At 45.2% G+C, this 15,294-nt stretch overlaps 1 pseudogene; it reads right to left on the minus strand.

Moving 5' to 3' along the window:
* Nucleotides 1–2,778: 2,778 nt before the first annotated feature.
* On the minus strand, nucleotides 2,779–13,984 carry LOC149982527 (uncharacterized; annotated as a pseudogene).
* Between the last annotated feature and the right edge of the window lie 1,310 nt (nucleotides 13,985–15,294).

Here is a 15,294-nt window from a genome sequence, read left to right on the forward strand (position 1 = left end):
TGAAGTAGTGGGCTGAATGTACCCCTGACGCAGGGATTCAGAGACATATGTATTCACAGTCACTGTCTCTGCTTGCGACAGGGGATACACGTGACTCCTGGGAAGCGCAGCGTCTGCCAGGAGATTTATCGCACAATCCCCCCGTCGATGAGGTGGTAATTTAGTCGCCTAATTCTTACAGAAGGTGAGAGCCAAATCAGCATATTCTGGGGGGATGTGCACGGTGGAGACCTGGTCTGGACTTTCCACCGTGGTAGCTCCAACGGAAACCCCTACACACCTCCCTAAGCACTCTCGCGACCACCCCGTGAGAGCACTCTGTTGCCAGGAAATAGAGGGGTTATGTAGAGCCAACCAAGGAAGGCCCAGTACCACAGGAAACGCAGGAGAGTCAATGAGAATGATTCCCCTGCATAACCATGGCCAAGGAGATAGTGGCCTCCTTGATTAGCCCAGACCCTAATGGTCGACTATCTAGAGCGTGTACCGGGAAGGGTCTAACTATGGGAAAAATAGGGATCCCTAACCTAATGTCTAATGCTCTGTCGATTAAATTCACAGCTGCGCCTGAATTTACGAGCGCATTATGCTGGGAATGTGGGGAAAATTCAGGTAAACAAACAAGTACAAACAGTTGATCAACAGAGGACTCTGGATGAGTGTGGTGCAAACTCACCTGCCTGTTGCCTCGACTCCCAGAGGAACCAACACGGCACCGACCGGCAGTGTGTCCTCAGCGGCCACAGATGGCGCACGTAATAGCTCCTCCTCCAGTCTCCCTATAAGCAGCCCCTCCTAACTCCATGGGCACCGGAGCAGGAGTGCTGGATGTTGGATCTGACAAAGCCCCCTCTGGACGTCCGCGGGTAACAAGCAGGTTATCCAACCGGATGGACAAATCCACCAGTTGGTCGAAGGAAATGGTGGCATCCCTGCAGGCCAGTTCACGTCGGATGTCCTCTTGTAGGCTGCATCGATAATGGTCGATGAGGGCCCTGTCCTTCCAGCCTGCTCCTGTGGCCAACGTCCGGAATTCCAGGGCGAAGTCCTGGGCGTTCCTCGTCCCCTGTCTCAGATGGAAGAGCCTCTCCCCCGCCGCTCTGCCCTCAAGTGGATGGTCGAAGACGGCCCTGAACTCCTCGAAGTGGTCTCCTTCTCTCCACACGGCGTTTCCCACTCCAGCGCTATTCCTGTGAGACAGGAGACGCGGGCGGCCAGTCTCTCCCCTCCTGAGGGAGCTGGGTGCACAGTGGCCAGGTAGAGGTCCACTTGTAACAAGAATCCCTGGCACTGTGCTGCTGTTCCATCATACTCCCTAGGAAGGGAGAGACGCATCCCACTGGAACTCTCTCCGGTTGGAACGGATGGAGATTGTTGTACAGTTGTACTGGTAGAGGCACTGGATAGACTTCCGGTCTCTCCCAGTGGAAGTCGTGAACCATATGATACAAGGCAGTTGAGTGTTATATATATCCAAAGGGGTCTGACTTTAAATTAAGTACAGTGTCATGCGATATAGAGTCTTTATGGATGTGTTGTGAATAACCGACGGTATCTCACTTCAAACTAAGTATAACATGAAGTGTCAATAAATCGATTATTAATGTTCTGCTGATTAATGAAGGTTCTCTCATGATCCACAGGTTACTGTAGGGTGTGAGAGCTATTTAAAGGAGTTGATGGACCTGCAAAGCTTGTGTGTGTGTGTCAGAGCCAAGATGATTTGGAGTAGTCCTAGCTGAGACCACTGCACCAGGTATTACTCTTCTTTTCCCATGTTGGAGTCCAGGGCTTGATTACTACCTGTAACAATGGTGCCAGCATTTTGTGGATGATCTTTCAGCGGTGGAGTGGGTGAATGTGTCAAAGACCTGATGGGCCTGAAAGCGACTTACAGTCTTGCGTGAATAGATTTTGACATGGGTTCTGGGAACCGAACCCACTATCCTGGCGTTGCAATGCTCTACCAAGATGCATGACAGGGTTAAAAATGCTTTGTGAAGTCTCAATTTAATATGATTTATAAAGCCTTTATTAAGCGGTGCTTATGCCACCCCTTATAAAGCACAGGTTTATGTCCTATTTGACATAGTGGGTTATGTCACATTTGACATTGGTGGTTGTCACACAGTTATGCCACATTTATGAACCCTTAAGCATGACATACAGTTATAGATGATTTGTAACTAGGGTTGCGCATTTGGAGGAATGTTCAGAGGTGGAAAATTTCCTTGGGAATTTATGGAAATATATGGGAATTAACGGGAATTAACAGAAAGATATGCAAATTAATATTAATACAATTTAAAATGTAGATGTTTTTTGAATTGGATATATTTACCATATATGGAGACAGAAACATAAACCTTTTACCTTATCATAAGTAGACATAATTGCAAATTATTAAATCCTTCCAATAGAAAAATCTTAAATGATTGTTACGAATTTAACTTTAATTAAATCAGTTGACTCTTCGCATGGGATGATTTCACTGAACAACAAAAGAAAGGGAATATTGAATGATCCTCAATGATCCATCACATCTCCCAAAAACGTTGTCAACATATAGTATTGGTAAAATGATATTCTAGAAACTAAGCTTTGGTTGTCTTCCTCTCAGGCTTCCATGTCTTCTCTCTGGACCTCCTCAATGTCCACCTCTTAAATGTCAGACACTGAGGCCTCATCTTCACTGTCACTTTCCAACCTTGTTGAGGATAGCTCGTTGTCAGGATAAAAAAAACTCAAATTTGCCAGGATAGCCAACCCTTATGTTGGTCAGCCTGTTGCGTGCTTTGGTTTGTGTGTTCCCAAACAAGGACCAGTTGCGCTCTGGGACAGCTGATGTTAGTGGGATTTGGAGAATGATGGAGCCTCAGATCCACAAAGTCTCTTCCACCAGGTGGCTGATGAGATATGTTGGCACGACTACCATATTGCATCTCCATCCCAAAGCCCTTGCTTGGAAGTATACTTCTCCAAACTGCCAAGAACCTTGCCCTCATCCAGGCCCAGGTGACGAGACACGGTAGTGATGACACCATAGGCCTTGTTGATCTCTGCACCAGACCGGATGCTCTTGCCAGCATACTTGGGGTCCAACATGTACGCTGCGGGGTTTATGGCTTTCAGGCAGAAGTCTTCAAACTTTTTGATGTATTTCAGAACTGCAGTTTTCTCTGCTTGGAGCAACACTGAAGTGGGCAGGGCAATACGGATTTCTTCTCTTACATCTGTAAGCAGAGGCTGAACATCAGACAGGATGGCATTGTCCCCCTCAATCCATGCAATGGCTACTGCTATAGGATTCAGGAGTTTCAGGCTGCTTACCACTCTCTCCCAAAATACGTCACCCAAGAGGATCCTCTTGACAGGGCTGTCCATATCGGAAGACTGTGATATAGCCATTTCTTGGAGAGACTCCTTCCCCTCCAGGAGACTGTCAAACATGATGACAACACCACCCCAAGGGGTGTTGCTGGGCAGCTTCAATGTGGTGATCTTATTCTTCTCACTTTGCTTGGTGAGGTAGATGCTATAACTTGATGACCCTTCACATACCTAACCATTTCCTTGGCTCTCTTGTAGTGTATCCATTGTTTTCAGTGCCATGATGTCCTTGAGGATCAGATGTAATGCATGAGTAGCACAGCCAATGGGTGTGATGTGAGGGTAGGATTCCTCCACTTCAGACCGAGCAGCCTCATGTTTGCAGCATTGTCTGTCACCAATGCAAATACCTTCTGTGGTCCAAGGTCATTGATGACTGCCTTCAGCTCCTCTGCAATGCAGAGACCTGTATGTCTGTTGTCCCTTGTGTCTGTGCTCTTGTCGAATACTGATTGAGGGATGGAGATGATGTAGTTAACCTCTCTGGTATCATTGGTACGCTAGCGTCCCGCCTCGACAACAGCCAGTGAAATTGCAGGGCGCCAAATTCAAACAGAAATCCCAAAATTAAAATTCCTCAAACATACAAGTATTATACACCATTTTAAAGATACACTTCTTGTTAATCCAATTTCAAAAAGGCTTTACGGTGAAAGCACACCATGCAATTATGTTAGGACAGCGCCTAGCCACAAGAAACCATACAGACATTTTACAGCCAAGGAGAGGACTCACAAAAGTCAGAAATAGCGATTAAATGAATCACTAACCTTTGATGATCCTCATCTGGTGGCACTCCCAGGACTCCATGTTACACAATAAATGTTTGTTTTGTTCAATAAAGTCCCTTTTTATGTCCAAAAACCTCAGGTTTATTGGTGCCTTTAGTTCAGTAACGAAAAGTTGTTAAAAAAGTACATTAAAAGTTCGTAGAAACATGTCAAACAATGTTAGGGGGCAGCATTTTCACTTTTGGATGAATAGCGTGCCCAGAGTGAACTGCCTCCTACTCTGTCCCAGATGCTAATATATGCATATTATTATTAGTATTGGATAGAAAACATTCTGAAGTTTCTAAAACTGTTTGAATGATGTCTCTGAGTATAGCAGAACTCATATGGCAGGTGAAAATCTGAGAAAAATCCAACCAGGAGGTGGGAAATCTGACGTTTGTCAACTGTCTTTAGAAACTTGAATGAGGATTCTACTATAAAGGAGGGGCTCATGAGACCTCTTTGAGTCAGTCAGTGGTCTGGCAGAGTGCCTTGGTCTCATGACGCATGCTCCCGACAGAGTTACCTCTCGTAGGGCCTCCCGGGTGGCGCAGTGGTTAAGGGCGCTGTACTGCAGTGCCAGCTGTGCCACCAGAGACTCTGGGTTCGCGCCGTGACCGGGAGGTCCGTGGGGCGACGCACAAGGGATATCCTTGTCTCATCGCGCACCAGCGACTCCTGTGGCGGGCCGGGCGCAGTGCGTGCTAACCAAGGTTGCATGGTGTTTCCTTCAACACATTGGTGCAGCTGGCTTCCGGGTTGGATGCACGCAGTGTTAAAAGTAGTGCGGCTTGGTTGGGTTGTGTATGTATCGGAGGACGCATGACTTTCAACCTTTGTCTCTCCTGAGCCCGTACGGGAGTTGTAGCGATGAGACAAGATAGTAGCAACTAAACAATTGGATACCACGAAAACAGGGTAAAAAAAAAAAAATTATTGAAAATTTTAAAATGTAATATATCCCAAAGTAAGGTAAAAAGGTAAACAAGAAAGGCACTCTCTCTGGTCGCGCGCATGAAAAAGCTCTGTGACACGGCAGGGTCCACTCATTCAGACTGCTCTTACTCCCTCCGTTGTTCAGAATACAAGCCTGAAACAATTTCTAAAGACTGTTGACATCTAGTGGAAGGCACAGGAACTGCAATTTGAGTCCTAAGTCAATAGATACTGTAATGGCATTGAAAACTACAACAACAAAGAAATCCTACTTCCTTGATTTTTCTCAGGTTTTTGCCTGCCAAATTCAGTTATACTCACAGACATTATTGTAATAGTTTTGGAAACTTTAGAGTGTTTTCTATCCAAATCTACTAATTATATGCATATCCTATCTTCTTGGCCTGAGTAGAAAGCTGTTTAATTTGGGCATGCTTTTCATCCAAAATTCCAAATGCTGGTTAACAAGTTAGAAATTAAGTAAAGACACTTTGCTGTAGGCTACTATTTACTAGTTAACAAAAAATCATGTCATATATTCACCCCACCCAGTACTGTAATCAAAACTTACCAGAAAGCATGCAGTCCTTGGCTCAGACAGTGTAGTAGTATGGGATCAATAGCATCTCGTTAGTGTGCAAGACCGTGATAATCAGCTGTACAGTACATGTGATGAAAGAGTGCACTGCACATGTTCATGAAGATCGAATCGTACTACACCAAATCGTACTACACCGGCTCCGACGCTCGTCAGATGTGGCAGGGCTTGCAAACTATTACATACTACAAAGGGAAGCACAGCCGAGAGCTGTCCAGTGAAACGAGCTTACCAGACAAGCTAAATAACTTATATTCTCGCTTCAGGGCAAATGGCACTGAAACATGCATGAGAGCATCAGCTGTTCCGGATGACTGTGTGATCACGCTCTCTGCAGCCGATGTGAGTAAGACCTTTAAACAATTTAACATCCACAAGGCCGCTGGGTCAGACGGATTACCAGGACTTGTACTCCGAGTATGCACTGACCAACTGGCAAGTGTCTTCACTGACATTTTCACCCTAGTCTCTGTGCCCAAGAACACTAAGGTAACCTGCATAAATGACTACCGACCAGTAGCATTTATGTCTGTAGCCATGAAATGCTCTGAAAGGCTGGTCATGGCTCACATCAACACCATTATCCCAGAAACACTAGATCCACTCCAATTTGCATACCGCACCAACAGATCCACAGATGATGCATTCTCCATTGCACTCCACACTGCCCTTTCCCACCTGGACAAAAGGAACACCTATGTTAGAATGCTATTCATTGACTACAGCTCAGTGTTCAACACCATCGTGCTCTCAAAGCTCATCACTAAGCTAAGGACCCTGGGACTAAACACCTCCCTCTGCAACTGCATCCTAGACTTCCTGATGGCTGCCCCCAGGTGGTAAGGGTAGGTAACAACACATCCGCCATGCTGATCCTCAACACGGGGGCCCCTCAGGGGTGTGTGCCCAGTCCTCTCCAGTACTCCCTGTTCACTCATGACTGCACGGCCAGGCACAATTCCAACACCATCATTAAGACACAACAGTGGTAGGTAGGCCTGATCACCGACAACAATGAGACAGCCTATATGGAGGAGGTCAAAGACCTGACCATGTGGTGCAAGGACAGCAATCTCTCCCTCAACGTGATCAAGACAAAGGAGATGAGTGTGGACTACAGGAAAAGGAGGACATAGCATGCCCACATTCTAATCGACGGGGCCGTAGTGGAGCAGGTTGAGAGCTTCAAGTTCGTTGGCGTCCACATCACCAACAAACTAACATGGTCCAAGCACACCAAGACAGTCGTGAAGAGGGAACGACAAAACCTTTTCCCCCTCAGGACACTGAAAAGATTTGGTATGGGTCCTCAGATCCTCAAAAGGTTCTACAGCTGCACCATCGAGAGCATCCTGACGGGTTGCATCACTGCCTGGTATGGCAACTGCTCGGCCTCCGACCACAAGTCACTACAGATGGTAGTGCATACGGCCCAGTACATCACCGGGGCCAAGCCTCCTGCCATCCAGGACCTCTATACCAGGCGGTGTCAGAGGAAGGCCCTAAAAATTGTCAAAGACTCCAGCTACCCTAGTCATAGAATGTTCTCTCTGCTACCGCATGGCAAGCGGTACCGGAGCGCCAAGTCTAGGTCTAAGAGGCTTCTAAACAACTTCTACTCCAAGCCATGAGACTCCTTAACAGCTAATCAAATGGCTACCCAGACTATTTGCACCCCCTACTCTGCTGCTATACTCTGTTATCATCTATGCATAGCCACTTTAATAACCCTAACTGCATGTACATAATTATCTCAACTACCTCGACACTGGTGCCCCCGCACATTGACTCTGTACCGGTATCCCTGTATATAATAGCCCTGCTGTTGTTGTTTACTGCTGCTCTTTAATTATTTGTTTTTCTTATCTCTTTTTTTGTGTTGTCTTAAAACTGTGTGGTTGGTTAAGGGCTTTTAAGTAAGCATTTCACTGTAAGGTCTGTTGTATTCGGCGCATGAGACAAATACAATTTGATTTGATTTGGTGGAAGAGTGCACTGTGCATGCAGAGGGTTGCAATTCCATTGAATTGGGGATAGTTTAACCAAAATATGCCACAACACCTAGAATTTCCTTAAGTGTATCCCACAAAAAAAAAGGTTCACTGTTATAAGCAAATTTCTTTGATGAATTTAAGCAAAATTCCCCAAAATCCCGGACTTAACTTCCCATGGAAAATTTCCGGAAAGTTTCCGACCCTTTGCAACCCTATTTGTAACACATTTGTGTAGTGTTTATGAAGGCTTTATAAAGCCTTTATAAGCTGCACGTAATTTTAAGCGGGACTGACCATTCTCTTCTCATTACTCATGTTGAAAAAAAAGTACACAAAAATGTTGGAAATCAATCAATCCGCTATCATTAACACAATGTATTATTTAAATATTGAAAGTGCGTGGGCTACGGAAAGAAACAAAATGGTGAAGTTTCAGGCCATGTGGTGGGAAGTGATGCAGGCGTTGGAGATGGGGGTGTGTGTGCTAGTGGGTCTGGCCAGGTGTGATGTAGTTGATGTTTATATGATGTTGTCGTTTGTATGTGTATGTTTTGTATTGTTTATCAAATATTAAATTAAATCTTACAATAAAGCAAACACAGGCTCAAGGCTTGACATGCCAGACTCGATACATTGAAATATCAATATAAACAATATATAACCATCATAACCATAGGCCTATTAGACACATGAGACTTACTTAGCCTTACTGTAAGTTATACATCAGATCTTTCCCACATTGTTCCATGTCATTTCAATTAAAATATGTTGAACCAATGTGGAATAGATGTTGAATTGACGTTTGTGCCCAGTGGATTATATCAGCACGTGTACATAGATTATAGTAAAATCTTATACTAAATACATAAACCTAGTAAAGTTTTTCATTATTTCTTCTGTTGTTTCAAGGGTCTGAGAGGACTAATGCTTCAATCAACTAATCAATCAATCACATTTCTTTATAAAACCATTTTTTTTTACATCAGCAAATGTCACAAAGGGTTTACACAGAAACCCACCCTAAAACCCCAAACAGCAAGCAATGCAGATGTGGAAGCACGGTGTCTAGGAAAAACTCCCTAGAAAGGCAGGAACCTAGGAAGAAACCTAGAGAGGAACCAGGCTCTGAGTGGTGGCCAGTCCTCTTCTGGCTGTGCCAAATGGAGATTATATGTTACGTTTGTTGACGGAAGAATCAGACCAAAGCGCAGCGTGGTAGGCGTACATCTTACTTTATTTAAAATGAATACCGAAAACAACAAAATACAAAACGACGACCGTAAAGTTCTGCAGGCTACACAGCACCTATACAAAATCAAGATCCCACAAACTATGGTGGGAAACAAGGCTGCCTAAGTATGATCCCAATCAGAGACAACGATAGACAGCTGCCTCTGATTGGGAACCATACCCAGCCAACAAAGAAATAGAAAAAAATAGAATGCCCACCCAAATCACACCCCAACCTAACCAAATAGAGAAATAAAAGGGCTCTCTAAGGTCAGGGCGTGACATTATAAGAGTTCATGGCCAGATCGTTCTTCAAGATCGTTCTTCCTAGTGACTAAAAGCACATTTCGATTCTGTGTCTCGGTAAGTCAAGACTATTTTGTCTGAGAAGCCAATTTTATACCTTTATCTTTTAGTGCTATTCAGTCAATAGAATAGTTTTTTTTATATATATTGTTGATTCATTCGTGTCACTAGACCTTGAAGCAGCAGTGTTCTTTGTCATGATGGTAATCGGAGGAGATGTTGGAGACAGTTGTTTAAACTTTCCTCATAGGGAATGGAAAGAGAGGCTGTTTGAGTTAAATGCTTAACGCTTCGTTATTCAGACAGAAAATGTCCCAACATTTGCCATTAAAATCTCCCCCTGCATGTCATATGCAAGATCGATACACAAGGCAGAGGCTGGGGATAACAGTTTGTAAGCTGCTGCTATCGCTGCTGCTTTAATATGGAAGTCTTTCCAAAATGAATGAGTCTCGTCACACATAATGGGTGACAGTTCACTGAACCAAATGATGACTGCATCTCTTTGGTAATTGAGGCTCTGGCATTCATATATTACCCTGACAACAATGGTGGTTAACATAAACAGGGACTGCATCCCTCATTCTAATACATGCACATACTGTACAGTAGACAAAATGTATGTATGTATGTCAAAATGTATGTTCCTATTAATAGGACACGTAGGACAGTATAGACTAACATTACAATTCTGTATCCAAACATACTGGTACTAAATAATAGGGTTGTCACGTGTAGACAAATACAATTCCCCTTTCTTAATCAGTCCGTATATTCAGTAGGTTGTACAGACATAGGGAAATTCCTTTTCTCCACGAGTCGATATTTTCCGTATTTTGAAAACCATTCGATTTTCTACCAGAGTACAGAATGTGGATCCAGATAGATATGTAAATGGGAACGAGATAACAGTGCTATCTGTTGTAATTATAATATTTCACTACAACTTGAGCTGCAGATGGTCTTTTCAAATCAACACGCTTCTGCCCCCCCCCCCCCCCCCATCTCAACAATCATTTCAGGTAGTCAGACAGTTCAAGTAAACATTTCGCCAAAGCATGGGGCGATATCTTTTCAAGTAATTCTGTCTATAAATGACATGGGCCGCTAATAAGATAGAATGCATTTCCTCAACATTACTGGCTTTGCCTCTCCTCTCACTCCTATAAATCATTCATAAGTACCCCTGGCAGCTTCAGGAATATCATACAGAGATTCCCATCTTATCTCCCTTGCCCAGATTTGGCGAATATCAACGGCAGTAATCCTAAAGTTGAAAAAAATGAAAGAACATGCAGATGTCGCTGAGGTAAAGATAAAATAGGCTTTTATTAATATTACCATATGATAATATACTGTACACGTGAGATTGTAGGGTCAGATCACTTTACGGTATAAAATGAATGGCCATTTGGTCTATTTACTAAAAGCATGTCACTTTAAGTTGTCCACGTACATTGTGTCATTGTTTCAGTTGTAGCCTACATTTGTTTTTGTTTAGTTTTTTTTTATTTTACATTTTATTATTTTTAAACTAGCTAGAATTTTTCAAACCAATTTCACTCTAGCTGTCTGTGTCAAGCCTGTTAAAGAGATTACATATTGCATCAAGTTTATTGCCTATTTTCGCAGAAATGTGATTTGTATCTACAAACTGCTCCTTTACCACAGGGATGCTTCATGTTGGGTTGCTGGCCAGGCTTTAGGCTAGCTTTAGGCTACCTGGTATCTTGTTCAAGCATGACATTTTATCAAACTACTTTCACTTAAGCTGACATGTATGTCTGTGGCTGTGTGAAGCCTGTTCTTTGCAGGACTGCCGGGTGACAACACTGTATGTAAAGGCTGTAGCTTCAGGCTGACGGTAGGCTCTCTCTCCAGTCTCTGATTAAATCAGTGCTCTGTGATTGCCCCCATAACCTTTACAATAATCCCATTAAACACGGTGGCACAAAAACCTGAGTGGCTCCTTTCTTATTTATTACATGTTGAGGTCCATGTATGATCTGACTGGCTGGCTGGCTGGCTAGCTGCTGAGGGCCTTGGCCACTGTCTGTCTAGATCTGCACACCATTATTCTCACCTTTTTCACTGGTCATCATCAAACCTCTCACCTGTGACCTATTCTTCCACCTCGGCTAGGTAGTCTACACAGAATCACCCCTCCGAGGCTCCAACACTGAGGACTGTATAGGCCAACAAGGGTACAGTGACAACCAGTCAGTAAAACCTCATGAAGGTATGTGCTGCATTACACATCTCTTGAACTGAGTTGCCCTTCAACAATACCCATGAAATAGCCATCCCTCTGGTGGAGTGGGCAGAACCTTGCTATTATACACCAGTATAATATCCTCCACTATCAGGGGTGTTTTCCCACTGTATTATTGTCAAAGCTGATATGACAAGCAGAGGTGGCAGCCATGCAAAAAAAGCATAGCACCTATGAAACTGAGCCTTTGAAGGGAATTATCTGTTTTCTGGTGGCACTTATTGACACTCTGAATAGTCTTAACAACTCTGAGCAGTAGGCCGGTTGCATTAAGATTCGTCTGGAGGAGGATGAAAATGGTCATAGAGGAGTGAAATAATCTCTGCCAGCCATAGCTGTCCTGGCCATCAAGGGGTTATGCGAATGAGAGAAGCCCTGGTCCCTCACTCTGGATAGAGTGCGAAGGATCAGACTGGGAGGAGAACTTGCGTAAAGCTGGACCATTGGCCATGGGTGTGCCAGTACCACCCCTAATGGCGCGTCACCCGCTTGCTAGTGCAAAGAACAGAGGACAGTGTGTGTCTTTGCGCAATGCGAAGAGATGTCCATATTTCTCCCACACTTGGGCCACCACTTGGGGATGGAGTCTCCAATCCCTGTATAGGGGATTCCCTCTGGACAACAAGTTCACTCTTGTGATAGCTGTGTCTCTCAATGGCTGCTCCTGCAAGTCGGAGCAGAGCAAATATTTGTCTATGTAGTCAGAGAATCTGAGTCCCCTGCACCTCACCTGCATTAATTCCGCCTCCACACACTTGATAAAAGTCAGAGGGGCTAGTGCTAGTCTGAAAGGGACAGCTAGACACTTGTAGGCCATGCCCTAATAGGCGAACCTGAAATCTCTTGTGTGCTGGCAGAATGCTTATGTGAAAATAAGCATCCTGCAGATCAACGTTAGTGAACCAATCGCGTTGACAAATGGAGCGAGACAACATGTTGTGCGTTTGCATTGCCCCCAACCCCTTCTTGGGAACCAGGAAGTATAGAAAGTAGAAGCCGAGTTGGCTTTCTGCTGCTGGTACTGCTCTGATCGCCCCTTTGCTCAACACAGAGGAGATCTTCTGCTCTAGTATTTGACCGCTCACTACCGAAACTGTTGAATGATGAACTAAAGCCTGTAACCCCTTATAGCCGTGGACAGGACCCAAAGATGGACTGTGTATGCATGCCAGTTGTCCGCTTTTGTGGCAAGTTACCCACAGGACTGATGACTCGCTCATCAGTGGTGCCGTAGCGCCCTCTGGTGGTGTTATAGGGCGTCTGCCTTTGGTTATACTCTTCTGTGACCTTTGTGAAACGCCTGGATGCAACAGAGGTATATTTATTTGAATAGGCACTGATTGCACACAAAACGGGGGCAGTGCTTTGTGGCAACTGGTACTTTATCTTACGGCCTCAACTAACAACTAAAAAGGGTGCCAAGGGGAGAGCTACAGTATGAAGGACACTCGGGAGGAGAGTGGACTCCCTCCATCTTCCCTGTGCGCGGACACAAACTGATGGGTCGGTGCAAAGGGATAGGGCTTTTGAAAAGCAGATGCGGCTAGACACTGTAGGAACTGTGCCCTGCTCCCCTCCGCCGCTGGGTACAGACACGTAGGACTGCCTCCCCTTTTCCCTCCAGGGGAATCGCCAGAGCTTTGAAATGGCTGTGATGAAGGACAGCTTGCCCCAGTCCCTACCTCTGCATTGAGACCTTAACTGCGGGTTCACAGTCTGCTGCGATGTCCTGGAGCCCCTGGCATTAGGGTATTGCTCTCAGGGTATTGCTCTCTTCCTGCAGTGAAGCTATGCTGGCTCATTGCAGGGTCAGGCAGAAATTGAAAGACTTGCGTTCTGTCCTGCAGAATTCAACCCTCTGCCTATGGACAAGTTCAGCCACAGGGCCCTCTATCTTACCACTGCAAGGCTCATGGCGCACCCATAGCCTTGGATAGTGCCCCTGGAGGCGCAGAGGGTGAGGTCCAAGATGACACAGATCTCTTCCCATCTCAGCCAGCAGCTCTCCCTGATATGCCTGCAGTAGAGCAGTGTCATTCAGTGCTCTGGCAGAGCGTGCTGCGAACACATACACCTTATGGAAATAGAGGAAGAGAAAAGTTCCATCCTGCCAGAGAGAGACGCACCAGAGTAGGAGGAGGCACATCGTTCGGGATGCAGGTGGTTAGCCAGAGAGGGTTCCACTGCTGGGTCACAGAACTCCAGGTCCTCCATACCATGCACATCCTTGGCAGCAAAGTCCTCGACTGAGACCTTGCCGGACAAGGGCTTGTCCCAGTTGCGTTTGGCCTCCGCCAAGCATGCTGGTATCGAGGGGACACACTGTTTCCCATGGTCGGTACAGGATGGAAGTCTCTTCCTATTGAAGCAGTTTCTTTCAGTGTTTTTGTCCTCCGCGGGGCAGGCCACTCAATCTTCAGCTTGGCTGCAGCCTGTTTGTACACATGGAGTAGCCCATATTCTTCCTCCCCTTCCTCATCCTCATTGTGGAAAACGCACAGAAAACTGTCCTCCTCTTCCTCGTCCATCCCCATGTCTCCCTCCAATGCTAGTTCGACAAACAGCAAATTCGGGCAGAAACCATACATAACCTCAGCCCAGCTGGTCTCAGTTGGGAGTTGTTGGGTTGCCTCTTCGCCCAAATGCTGAGAGGAAGAAGAGCCTTGTGGGTGGGTTGCTTGAGCCTTGGATTCAGCAACTCGTTGCAGTGCTTGCAGGACTTGGAGTTAGCAAGTGCTGCCTGGGCATGCTCCAGTCCCAAGCATTCAACACAAATGGAATGGGTGTCCCTCCCTGACATCTAGGTAAAAGTACTCAAACCTCTTGACGGGGAGGCTGATATCCTACACTCAGCAGCGAGTCCTAGCGGGTCAAATTTGAACAGTTAAGCAGGAAATCAGTGGTTTACGTTGTGCTAAGGAGAGTTTAGGTAGAGCTTGCGATTCTCCATAAGGAACAAAACTATAATGAAGTTAGAGGGAGGGACCATGGGGCCTTGTAAGGAGTGAGGTTCCCCACTAATCGCCATGCTCCCTGTCTGTCTTTGACAAACATTGTGTGATTGGAGCTTCCGTAGAGTCCGCCCCTGAAGGGGGTTCCCCATATTGAGAGTCCGAAACAAGTATTTGAAAGAGAACTACAATCTGTTATCTGTGTTATCTTTGCTTAGGTGTTACCTATGCTTACCTATGCTTATATCTATGCCCAAGTGTTTGATTGTTTCCAGTGGTTAAATTGAACCGGAACTATCCGGAACCGGGCAACTGCACCTTGGTTCAAAGAGAGAGCCAGGCGGATTCAAGCGGGTCTAAAGAGGAGTTGGATAGAAAGTAGGATTAAAGTACTAACCCTGACCCTATAACCCTACACGTAGAATGGTAATGCATCGTACTTACAGCAGTAGCCCTAACCCTAGTTTCAACCCTAACCCTTAGCCTTATGTTCATCCCTGGCTCAACCCTTGGCCTAACCTCTCCAAATAGGGCTCCCCCACCTTCAAATTTCCAATTTAACTTTTGATCGTTTCCATCTTGTCAAGGTGAAGAGTTGTCAATTTACATAGAGTTGGCCACTTCCATTCCACCACCACCATATAAGATCAGTAAGGACGTTTTCACTTCACCAGAGTTTTCACATAAAAAAATATTATTCTATGCTGCAGGCTTGTGTCGTCAGAAGTACATGTTGCATTTGAGTTATACCGCAACCTAATACAGTACAACAGGCTAGCACTTAGTTACTTGTCATCATAAGTGAGTGCCATAATACACTGTGTTTCAACTCATTTCAGGATTT

Source organism: Oncorhynchus mykiss, chromosome 7 (genome assembly GCF_057628025.1).
Source record: "Oncorhynchus mykiss isolate SJ-2025 chromosome 7, ASM5762802v1, whole genome shotgun sequence".
Taxonomy (NCBI): Eukaryota; Metazoa; Chordata; class Actinopteri; order Salmoniformes; family Salmonidae; genus Oncorhynchus; species Oncorhynchus mykiss.